Source organism: Kogia breviceps, chromosome 17 (genome assembly GCF_026419965.1).
Source record: "Kogia breviceps isolate mKogBre1 chromosome 17, mKogBre1 haplotype 1, whole genome shotgun sequence".
In the NCBI taxonomy this organism is placed as follows: domain Eukaryota; kingdom Metazoa; phylum Chordata; class Mammalia; order Artiodactyla; family Physeteridae; genus Kogia; species Kogia breviceps.
The window spans coordinates 1,784,746-1,797,263 of NC_081326.1; the positions used below are offsets into that span (position 1 = coordinate 1,784,746).

General features: G+C 43.3%; 1 protein-coding gene across 1 annotated transcript in view; it reads right to left on the minus strand.

Annotated features, from left to right (window-relative positions):
• The window catches only part of PXDNL (peroxidasin like), a 103,575-nt gene that overhangs the window by 71,975 nt on the left and 19,082 nt on the right, over window positions 1-12,518 (minus strand). The gene's annotated exons all lie outside the window — the stretch shown is intronic.

Below are 12,518 nucleotides of genomic sequence, written 5' to 3' on the forward strand. Positions count from 1 at the left end.
GCATGGATTCTGGGTGGAGCTGAACTCAAGAGAAGCCATTCTCATTCTAGTATTTTGGGAGGAGAAATCTGTCATTTTCCCACCCAACTGTCCAAACTAAAATTCCCACCAAGGGGAAACTGTGTAAGAAAACAGACCTACGTGCAGGAGCGCAGAGGAAGCTCAGACCATCTACCCAACGTCTTCCAGTATGAACAGACAACCAAGGAGTACAAGGCAGAAGTCAGTCAGGACCATGGCAAAGAAAGGCCGAGAGAAAAACAAGGAAAACGAATCCCAGAAGAAACAGGGAAATTCAAAGAACTAAGGAAAAAGGAAAAAGTAACAAAACAGATTCTGATGAATACACTCAGAGACCTTTCAGCAAATACCAGTATATGTATTTCTGTAAACAACAGGAAGGAGACCAAAAGCCCTGCCTTTCTTGTTAGTCTGTTTCCGACCCCCTCGAGCCCTGCGTGTGGATCCTAAGATGAGACCCCCCTCGATAAAGGCAGGACCTGCCATCCCTGCTGTAGGGCCTGGGTGGGTTCCCAAATGCCCGTCAGGCACCAGGAAGTCCCGTCCCAGCTTTGTAGCTTTCAGTGCTGCTGTTTAGTAAAAACAGGGCAGGGGCTTGTATTTCTCAAAACACATCAAACTTCAACGTGTAAAATTTCTATATTTAATTTAAATATGCCACATTAAAAAAAAATAGGGCAGGGGGTTTGAGAGTCTGGTGGTTCAGTGGGCGTCTTGCTACACAGGAGGAAAGTAACGCTGACTCATCAGCAGAATGTCCCCCAAATTAGAGGTGATGCCCCAGGCTTTCTGAGGTTATTGATCATGATGAAGCTACACCTTGACTTTGCCAACGGTGGGCCTCACTGCTCACACCTGCTAGAGCCAGAGAGGGAGTCCCAGGAAAAGGCGTTAGAGCCTGAAAGAGCCTTTCTCCTACCCAGACCCTACACTTCCTCACATGCCTCCAGCAAAACAAACAAAACTAAAGCGTGTAATTTTATGCATTACGACTCCTGTGCTTCTATATGCAAATAGGGCTGGAGTAACGGTATGAGAAGGGGATGAGTAGCTCTTTTTATCTTTCAATTTTACCCTCTGTTTTGTGTATTAATATTAAAGGGCATCCTTTTATTTTTGATTTTTTTTTTTTTTGCGGTATGCGGGCCTCTCACTGCTGTGGCCTCTCCCGTTGCGGAGCACAGGCTCCGGACGCGCAGGCCTAGCGGCCACGGCTCACGGACTTAGTCGCTCCGCGGCACGTGGGATCTTCCCGGACCAGGGCACGAACCCGTGTCCCCTGCATCGGCAGGCGGACTCTCAACCACTGCGCCACCAGGGAAGCCCAGGGCATCCTTTTAGAAACCTACAAACTCCTATTTCAGATTTTTTTTCAGATCTATTTTAATTCAAGTAGATTCCTGATTAAGTTGAACTATGTAATTCTTCATTTGCTTTCTTTTCAGGAAAAAATACCGTATCTTCAGCTAAAGACACAATAAACGTGTTAATATGAGGCATTAGAGGACATGAAGTAGATTATCCTCATCTGATAGAAGACAAAACAAAAGGAGGCTGTCCAAGTTTTCCCTTGGTGTCCACTGTTACTTAATGAAGCGTTATTAAGACAGAACCTTCATCAGAAAAGTGCACACATCCTGACTTCCCCCAGAGAGAAGGCAGCTGTGTGGCTACCATCCAGGAAGAGCAAAAAAAGACAAAGGCTGGCTAGGCCTGCAAGAGCCCCTGCAGCCCCCACCCCTCCCTCTCTCCAAAGGTAACTGCTGACTTCTCAATACTATGTCTAGTCCTGCTATCTGTTTTTGAACTTCCCCTAAAAACAAAATCAAAGTATGCCCTTTTCAGTGTCTGGATTCGTTTTTCTCAAAATGCTTCTGAGATTCATACGTGCTGTACAGGACTCTACTTTATGGATATGCAACAACTGATCTCTCGTTCGTTGTTGCAGGGATAGTGTCCAGGGTGAGCTATTATAAATGACACTTCCGTCCACACTGAAGAGCACGTCTTCTGGTCACACAGAAGTGCGCTTCTGATAGGTCACGGGATGTGTGTGTTCAATTGTAGAAGTTTCTGTGCCATACGTTTTCGAAGAGGTTTCACCTCATTTGTGAAGTGCTGTCCGTCTCTGTTGCCCTTTTTCCATTGAGTTATCCATTTTTTCTGCTTTATGAATGACCTAGGCCCTTCTTTTCCTCTTTCCCACTTTTTAAGCTTCTTCTGAACAAGTCCTGTATTAGAATTTCCCCCATAAATAACCCTGGAGTTCAGCGCAAGCATCTGTCGCTAGCACTACTCCACCATCATTAGTCAGACGTGCACCTGTGTGCTTTGCATAGGTACCTGGACAGAAGGTCACGCAATCAAGAGAGCTTTCTGTTGGGAGGGCGTCTTACACACCGAGCCAACTAAAATCAGGGCCAGAGACAACGGAAGGGTTAAAATTGCACACAGCGCTTTATTCAACGTCATACCGTGACAGTAAGGACAAATCATACAATTGTAGTTCCCATCAACAGAATTCGCGATTTGTATTCCACAGTAATTAAAAGAATTGACAAATACTGACTTTTACATTTAAATATTTTAGACTAGCAATTTATACTAAGTCCTTCACAAGGAATGCCTAATTTCTTCCAGCACAGACCTACCGAGGACCTGCTAATCACCGTCTGTTTGTTTCCTCCAACGCTTCCCTGGAATAAATCTCCCTAATTCTAGACTCATCCAGGGATGCCCTGTAGGTCGAATGCTTTCTGCTGGATTTCACTCAGTCTCATGCATGGTAGGATAAGCCACTAGCATTTGAATTCACTACTAATGAATGTAGAAAATGCACAAAAGCAGATTTTGCTCCCAGCAGGGAAATAAGACAACCCAGAGAGTTCTAGTTGATTATAGTGCAGATATCTGTCTTTAGGCTGTTTGTCCACGAGACTGGACAAATTTTCTAACAAAATTTCCCCCCCCCAAAAATTGTTTTATTACTTTACTTCAAAACAGTATGATATTTTAAATTAGGTTTGTTTGACATACGTCACGGCTTCAGCCCCATCACATCAAGATGGATTTAGCCTTGATTTTCACTCCCTTCTCAACTTGGTAACATCGCAAGTCTACCCTCTCCTATAACTTTATTTTTACTAGACTGTTGAAAATCCTGACATTTCCAGGCATCTGTTACAAGTAGATAAATGTAAATGATCACTTGAAAGGATGTGAAATCTGTTTAAATCATTTCAAAGAATTTAGACATAAATGAATTAGTAGCTATTTCTTCATATGTTGGAAGCAGGAAGTTATCACCGTTGTCTTTTCATGTTTATCCAAATACAACCTCTCCAGATAATTTCACCTACACCCATGGCTTTAGTTAGTATCTCTACGCAGCAGGCTTACAAACGACATCTCCAGATTTATCTCTAAGATCTAGATTCATACATGCAACAACTTCTTTTTTTAAAATTTTTGTTGGAGTGATAGTTGCTTTACAATGTTGTGTTAGGTCCTGCTGTACAGCAAAGTGAATCAGCCATACCTATACATATAGCCACTCTTTTTTGGATTTCCTTCCCATTTAGGTCACCACAGAGCGTTGAGTATAGAGTTCCCTGTGCTACACAGTAGGTTCTCCTGATCTATTTTATACATAGTATCAGCTTTTGGATCTCAGCTGTGTCACTTCTTCCAGGAAGCCTTCCCCGAGCCCCTGTCGAATCCCCCTATTCCAGGCTCTCACAGCACCACACAGTTGCGATGTTATGGTATCTGAGTGAGTCTCTGACCCACGTCTGTCTTCCCTGACTAGATTCTGAGCTCCAGGAAGATGGCGGCCACGCCGGGTTTAGGCTCATTTGCACACCCCCAGGGTCCAAGCCCAGGCTCAGCAGACGGGTCCTCGACATACGGCTGACCACTGGGAGAGTGAATGACCAGCAGGTATTTCTACACAAAGCTTTGCCTTCACAAGCATGAACTCTTAGCACATCCTAGGGAATACAACAGAAGATGGGTTTGTGAACCTTAAAAAAAACTTTCTCAATTAGTATTGGCTCAGCATCCTACAAGGGCGTCACATTTTCTGGAATAAGAACCGTGACAAACGCTGACGTGAGCCTGACCTTTGTGAGGTCTGCGATAATGTCTGTTTCTCTGAGTTTCCTCAGACCTTATAGAGTCGTTAGGCTCAACGACCCTAGAGGACATCTAGCAAATTCCCCGTGGAGTTCTCTGAATCCATCCCATTCCAAGGCGACATCTTAAAATCCCAAGTGTCTGACAGCACTTACGGGGGTAAACGCTTCCTGATACAACCACCCCCCGGGTCTCAGGCCACCAAAACGAGGACACGGGTCCTCCCAGGGTCTCTGAAACGCGCAGAGGGAGCACGCGTGGCCTGACAGTGACAACAAAAGCGGTGCAGGGGGAAGGGTCGTCAGGGCGAGAAGCGGCTGCCATGGGTCGTCCTCCGGCGCACGCGCGCTGGGCACATAAAGCCGACGCGCTGCGCTGGCGCCGGACATGACCTTGGCAACCCCTCCGGACGTGAGAGCAGAGACGGGGCCAGAAGACGCTCTTTGTCTGGGTCCAACTGCACCATCAGAAAGGACCCGCGTGCAGGGCCCCAACCCTTCTGTGAAAAGGAGCTACTTCTCCTCTCCGCAAAACCTTGGGATCCCAAAGGGGCCAGGGGAGTGGCGGGCAGGGCGGGGCGGGGTCCGCCGGAGTCTGCAGAACACAAGCTAAGGAGATGGGGCCGGAAGGCTGCGGCTGAAATGTCTGAAATCCGAGCTCCACGGCCTCCGAGAAGGGGCGGCTTGGAGGCCCACCGCGTTCCGCCTCCACGTCCGCGTGCCGGCTGCAGCCCTGTGACTCCAACTCTCCCTGAAAGTCAGGTGACACCAAGATACGCATTTTTCTAGCCTCACCGCACGACGGCAGGCAAGAGTGATGCCAGAGCAATACATTATTCATACCGTTTATAAGTTAATTAAGTGTCGGAACGGAGATCTGTATTTCAGAGCACACGAAATTATTCCAAGTGAGTTTAAAGGAAAAAGAGACTGAATTATCATAAGCCACTAGGCGCAAGAGAAAAGCTTTCGAGTCACGTATTCGCATGCTGTGCTGAATTCAGTAACAGTGGATTCTACCACAATGTATTCTAAACAGGACTCCATTTATCCTTAAATAGTCACCACCAGTTGAAACGCATGCTGTACAAGTCTGAGTCCTCAAGAAGTTACTTCAATCCTAAATTAGAATAGTTACCGAAAAAGTCATGTTTCTAAAGCAGTTTAGGTAAAGTCCAACTGAGAGTTGTAAAACGTTTTTCACCCTCTTATTTCACGTCTGTATTTCTTTTTGCCTGAACTAATAGCTGTAAATGGTCCATCTAAACTAAGTCTCCTCTTTCCTGTCTCCTGTGTCAGACTATCTGACAAGCCTCCAGAAAACGTGCTGCTGATAGCATCCCCTTGTTAGGATCACGAACGCCTCCCCCCGCATCGTCCGCTGGAGTGAAGGTTTCCCAAGATCTGGTGCCAACGTGTGGCTCATCTCAGCCCTCACAGGAGTCGAATCCCCCTCTAACCAGGTTTCTACTTGCTTATCCCTGAATCTCCCCCGACCTTTTCCTTCCCTACAATGTCCAGTGTTTAAAATATTTTCTCGTGCATTTAGGCTCAATTCAAATGGTACCTTCTCCGCCGAGAACTAGATGATCGCTAAGGTCCAAGGTAACTTCACTTTGCCGCGATCCTTGAAGCGTACTGAACGCTCGTGAGCTTTACCCAGTGTCTGTGAAGCGTAAGACAAGATCCTGACCTTCTCAGAGATTAAAGTCTGGCAAGAGGTAGAACACAAGAAATCAATGACCACATCTCACAGGATATGTATTCTGATAATGGGATGCAGGGAAGACCACGAGAGAAGAAAGGATCTAAACCAGATTTAAAGACAAAGAAAGGCGTGCAGAGAATAGGATTCTTTAGCTAGTTTTTATGGACAAGCGGTACTCACTGGATGCAAACGAGGAAAGGTGGTTTAGGAAGCGGGAAGGCAAGTGTATTGAGCACAGAGGCAGGAAGGGGCACGACTCTTCCAGAGCGGAAGGGGAGGGTCGGAGGCCTAAGCGCCTTCGGAGGCTCAGAAAGCTGCAGCTGGGAAGCAGAGCCCTTGTTTCCTTTGCGCTCAACGAGCAAGTCTGAACTTTACCCTGAAAGCGATCAGAACACGCTACAAAATTTAAAGAAACGGAATTTCTTTTTTTTTTTTTTTTTTTTTTTAATTTTTGTGGTACGCGGGCCTCTCCCTGTTGTGGCCTCTCCCATTGCAGAGCACAGGCTCCGGACGCGCAGGCTCAGCGGCCACGGCTCACGGGCCCAGCTGCTCCACGGCATGTGGGATCCTCCCGGACCGGGACACGAACCCGTGTCTCCTGCATCAGCAGGCGGACTCTCCACCACTGCGCCACCAGGGAAGCCCAGAAACGGAATTTCTTAATGACATTTTCGTTATAAAGCTATCATTCTGGTAGCAGTGTGAACAAATTGGAAACTAGCTTGAGAGTGTAGAGACACACACACAAGCTAGACTACTGGTTTCAACTCAGGAACAAGGGACATTTGGTGACATGTGCACATATTGCTGTCTGTCACAACTGGAGCTGATGGTGCTACAGGCATCTCATGGGAAGAGGCCAGGAGGTCACTCTACATCCCACACGGGCAGGACAGCCCACCCGTCCACAATGCCCAGGTAGCCAAGTGCCGAGCAAGGTTTGATCGTCAAGCACGAAAGGGTGGTGGTGACTTTTGGTGACAGTGTGTGGACCACAGGCTGCAGGGTTGCTTCCAAGCCCAGAAAAACAACACGACGGGAAGCAATGAAAAGGGTGCCAGAGAAGAAGATGTGGTACATATATACTATGGAATACTCCTCAGGCATAAAAAAGAACGAAATAAAAAAGAACCGCGGTGGCGAGTAGTAAACACAGGCCCCCCACAATCCTTCCAACCTGCAGGTAGAAGCAGAAGCCTCCACGGGGAGGGGTGACGAGATCGCACAGAGTGGGAAACCAGAGGGGAGAAACAGAGGCTGCTCTGACCTGGCTTTGAAGGGAGAGGCCATCAGGAAAGGAGCGCAGACAGGCAGCACGTGTAGAGGCTGGGAGCACGGATCTGGACCCGGACTCCCGCTCACTAGCCGTCTGACCTTGGCCGAGGGGCTAAAGCACAGGGTGCCCCACTCATACGTCTGATCTGGTGGTGGTGTGCAAGGTGGTTGGGAAAAGGGAAACACCAGGAGCCACTGCAGTATTACAACCATGAGTGGATTAAAATGTTAATAAAAATGGCCACTGGACGCATCCCTAAGTTATTTAGATAACTGCCCTGGGACTGAAAGTGACAGACCCTCCCAGGCTTCTTGCCACCAAGGAAAGGACCTGGTGTCAAAAAGACATAAATGAGGGCTTCCCTGGTGGCGCAGTGGTTGAGAATCCGCCTGCCGATGCAGGGGTCACGGGTTCGTGCCCTGGTCCGGGAAGATCCCACATGCCGCGGAGCAACTAAGCCCGTGAGCCATGGCCGCTGAGCCTGCGCGTCCGGAGCCTGTGCTCCGCAACGGGAGAGGCCACAGCAGTGAGAGGCCCGCATACCGCAAAAAAAAAAAAAAAAAAAAAAAAAAAAAAAAAAAAAAAAAAAAAGACATAAATGATTTCACTTAAGGATGTAACAAAAAAAAATGAAGGCCGAAGGGATATCCCCACAGTACTACTTAAAACAACACAATTTGAAAACATACAGACCTCCAATAATAAATGTTTAAAATTAATCATAATATATCCATATGGCTAAAAATACAGAACGATTAATAGTGTTATCAAAGAAGGTTTGGGCTTCCCTGGTGGCGCAGTGGTTGGGAGTCCGCCTGCCGATGCAGGAGACACGGGTTCGTGCCCTGGTCCGGGAAGATCCCACATGCCGCGGAGCGGCTGGGCCCGTGAGCCATGGCCGCTGAGCCTGTGTGTCCGGAGCCTGTGCTCCGCAGCGGGAGAGGCCACAGCAGTGAGAGGCCCACATACCAAAAAAAAAAAAAAAAAGAAGAAGGTTTAACCATAATTCAAAAGAGTCATGCACCACAATGTTCACTGCAGCACTATTTATAATAGCCAGGACATGGAAGCAACCTAAGTGTCCATCGACAGATGAATGGATAAAGAAGATGTGGCACATATATACAATGGAATATTACTCAGCCATAAAAAGGAACGAAATTGAGTCATTTGTAGTGAGATCCCACATGCTGCGGAGCGGCTGGGCCCGTGAGCCATGGCCGCTGAGCCTGCGCGTCCAGAGCCTGTGCTCTGAAACGGGAGAGGCCACAGCAGCGAGAGACCCACATACTGAAAAAAAAAAAAAAAAAAAAAAATTCATTGGCAAAGAAAAATATAATCAGTGAAAAAATGTCTACTGTATCAGTGGAATGAAGACTGGAAAGCAGGTTGATAGAGTAATAAGACAAGAAATATTAAACTGTGCTCTCAAAGAACACACCAGCTGCTCATGCTCTGATACGTGGAAGCATTGGCACCATCTCTGTCATCTGTACTTTGGAGATACCACCTGCCTTACCAGTGGTGTTCAGCTATACACAGAAAAGAAAGTTATACCGAAGGCAACGGTCTTTATGTTCGGTGAGAGTCATTGTATTCTCACAGGTTTGTGCATTTTAATATACACTCTCCTAATATGTCATCATTCTGTTTTCCTACATAAAAATTCAATGGCTATAACTCTTATAAAGATAGTTACTCTTCCCTGCACCATCTACACAGTCACTAGAAGAACAAATTATGCTGAATAAATAACTATGCCTTTTTAAAATAACTTTTAAAAGTTATTTTATTTATTTATTTATTTATTTTTGGCTGTGTTGAGTCTTTGTTGCTGCACACAGGCTTTCTCTAGTTGCGGCGAGCAGGGGCTATTCTTCATTGCCATGGGCAGGCTTCTCATTGCGGTGGTTTCTCCTGTTGTGCAGCATGGGATCTAGGCGCGTAGGCTTCAATAGTTGTGGCATGTGGGCTCAGCAGTTGTGGCTTGCGGGCTCCAGAGCTCAGGCTCAGCAGTTGTGGTGCACGGACTTAGTTGCTCCATGGTATGTGGGATCTTCCCAGAGCAGGGATCGAAACCATATCCCCTGCATTGGTAGGCAGATTCTTAACCACCGTGCCACCAGGGACATCCCTAACTATGCCTTACTAATGCTTAAAATAACACACTTGTGTTTTAGTCTAAGCCTTTATTGGGTTTAATTACAAAATTTATCTTTATGTAACCAACATGTAGAAAATGATATAATGTATCATTTGGAGGTGATGGGTATGTTTATGGCACAAGTTGTGATGATGGTTTCATGGGTATATGCTTATCTCCAAACCCATCAGTTCATACACATTAAATATGCACAGGCTCCTGTTTGTCAATCATATCTCAGGAAAGTGCTTTTTAAAAAAGTATGTGGTCTGCCAAATTTTCAATTGACAGAAAGATTTTTTTTAAAAAGGAATTAGACTAATAAATCCTTCTTTAATATCTCTTCTTCATTTCCCATGCCCATTTGGGGGAGTCAAAGACTGTGTTATGAGGACCACAGGCATACCAAAAGGTGTATTTTATACTAATTGTGAACAACTATGTCAGCAGCAGAATTAACAATAAATGCTTTACTATTTGCAAGGCTATGCAAACATCTACCATACAGCTCCGCCTTCCTCAAAAAGGAACTTGATCCAGAAAGGATATATACAATAAGAATCATTAAAAGAAAGGCAGTGTAAATAGATCTTAATGAAAAAATGTCTTGGGCATTTCAAATTCTACTTTAGTTTTGTAGAGAAAACTACAAAAATAAACTACTCTGAAATAAAATTGACTTTCAAAGCTATAATTAAAATTATGAAAAATTCCAAGGATTAGAGAGTACATTTTTGGATACCAAAAATCTTCTTTGAATAGTGATTCACAAGCACATGGAATCATGCTTTAAAAATAGAAAGCAAAAGTGCCTGTTTCCATGGCTTTAAACATTAGCCATTACTCAATATTCGTAAGACCAGTAATTATTATCAGAATATAAAGCACTTGCTGATGAGAAGTATTTGCAATTTAAATGGAAATTACAATTTTTCACTTGCAAATTTTCATAAACCATCTGTAAATATATTTGCTGAAAAACACATCACAGTGATAAGAGTTTTGTTGTTGTTATTAAAAAATTTATACTTAACTGGTTTTTGTGATGATTCTGCAGTATAGTAAAAATTACCTAAAACATTACACAATTCAAAATGAAAGGAAAAGATAAAGAAAACACTTTGCTTCAGGGATGTCTTATGTAAAAGAAAATTAATAAGGGGGAAAGTAGACAGAAGCAGTAATAATTTTAAAAAATATATTTGATGATTGATCATATTTTAATATTATAAACTAACCCTTTGGCCTTCTAGGAAAGAAAAATCCAGATTTCTTGAGGCATGTTTGTTACAGAATGACGGCAAATAGTTTTCTTTTGAAATTAAGAGGCCACATTGAAGACAGAAACTAAGTTAGGAATCAAAGCCTTCTGGTATTTATTAGTCCTATTAATTAGAAATCAAAGAGAATTCTACTTATATTGGAAGAATTAACATTGTTAAAATGGCAATACTAACCAAAGCAAACTACAGATTTAATGTAATCCCTATCAAATTACCCATGATGTTCACAGAACTAGAACAAATAATCCAAAAATTTATATGGAACCATAAAACACCCAGAATTGCCAAAGCAAGCCTGAGGAAAAAGAACAAAGCAGGGGCATAACCCTCCCAGATTTCAGACAATACTACAAAGCTACAGATAACAAAACAGCATGGTATTGACACAAAAACAAACATATGGATCAATGGAACAGAATAGAGAGCCCAGAAATAAACCCACACACCTACAGTCAATCTTCAACAAAGGGGGCAAGAATATACAATGGAGAAAAGCCAATCTCTTCAGCAAGTGGTGTTGGGAAAGTCGCACAGCTGCAGGTAAATCAATGAAGTGATAACATACCCTCACACCATGCACAAAAATAAGCTCAAATGGCTTAAAGACTTAAATATAATAAGACAAGAAACCATAAAATTCCTAGTAGAGAGCATAGGCAAAACATTCTCTGACATAAACTGTAGCAATGTTTTCTTAGGTCAGTTTCCCAAGGCAATAGATATAAATAAAAAATAAACAAATGGGATCTAATCAAACCTTATAAGCTCTTGCACAGCAAAGGAAGCCATAAACAAAATGAAAAGACAACCTACAGACTGGAAGGAAATATTTGCAAACAATGCAACCGACAAGGGCTTAATTTCCAAAATATACAAACAGTTCATGCAGTTCAGTATCAAAAAAAAAAATACAACCCAATCAAAAAATGGGCAGAGGATTTGAATAGACATTTCTCCAAAGAAGACATACAGATGGCCAAAAAGCACATAAAAAGATGCTCAAGATCGCTAATTATCAGAGAAACACAAATCAAAACTACAATGAGGTACCACCTCATTGTAGCCAGTCAGGATGGCCATCATTAAAAAATCTCCAAATAATAAATGCTGGAGAGGGTTGGAGAAAAGGGAACCCCCTTACACTGTTGGTGGGAGTGTAAATTGGTGCAGGGAACACCATGCAGAACAGTACGGAAGGGTCCTTAGAAAACTAAAAATAGAACTACCATATCATCCAGCAATCCCACTCCTGGGCATATATACAGAGCAAACTCTAATTCGAAAAGATGCATGCACCTCAATGTTCATTGCAGCACTATTTACGATAGCCAAGACATGGAAGCAACATAAATGTCCACCGACAGATGAATGAATAAAGAAGATGTGGTATACACACACACACACACAAACAAAACACACACTGGAATATTACTCAGCCATAAAAAAGAATGAAATCATGCCATTTGCAGCAACATGGCTGGACCTAGAGATGATCATAGTAAGTGAAGTATGTCAGACAGAGAAAGACAAATATCACATATCACTTACATGTGGAATCTAAAATATGATACAAATGAACTTATTTACAAAACAGAAAAGACTCACAGACACAGAAAACAAACTTATGGTTACCAAAGGGGAAAAGAGATGGGAGAGGCATAGATTAAGAGTTTGAGATTAGCAGATACAAACTAGTATACATAAAAGAGATAAACAAGGTTCTACTGTATAGCACAGGGAACTATATTTAATATCCTGTAATAAACCATGATGGAAAAGAATATATATATATATATATATATATATATATATACACCCACATATATATATCACTTTGATGTACACCAGAAACTAACATTGTAAATCAACTATATTTCAATTTTAAAAATCAAATCAAATCAAAGAGCATTTTACATATCAGAGCTTAAAATCCCATAGCTTGTAATCAATGGGG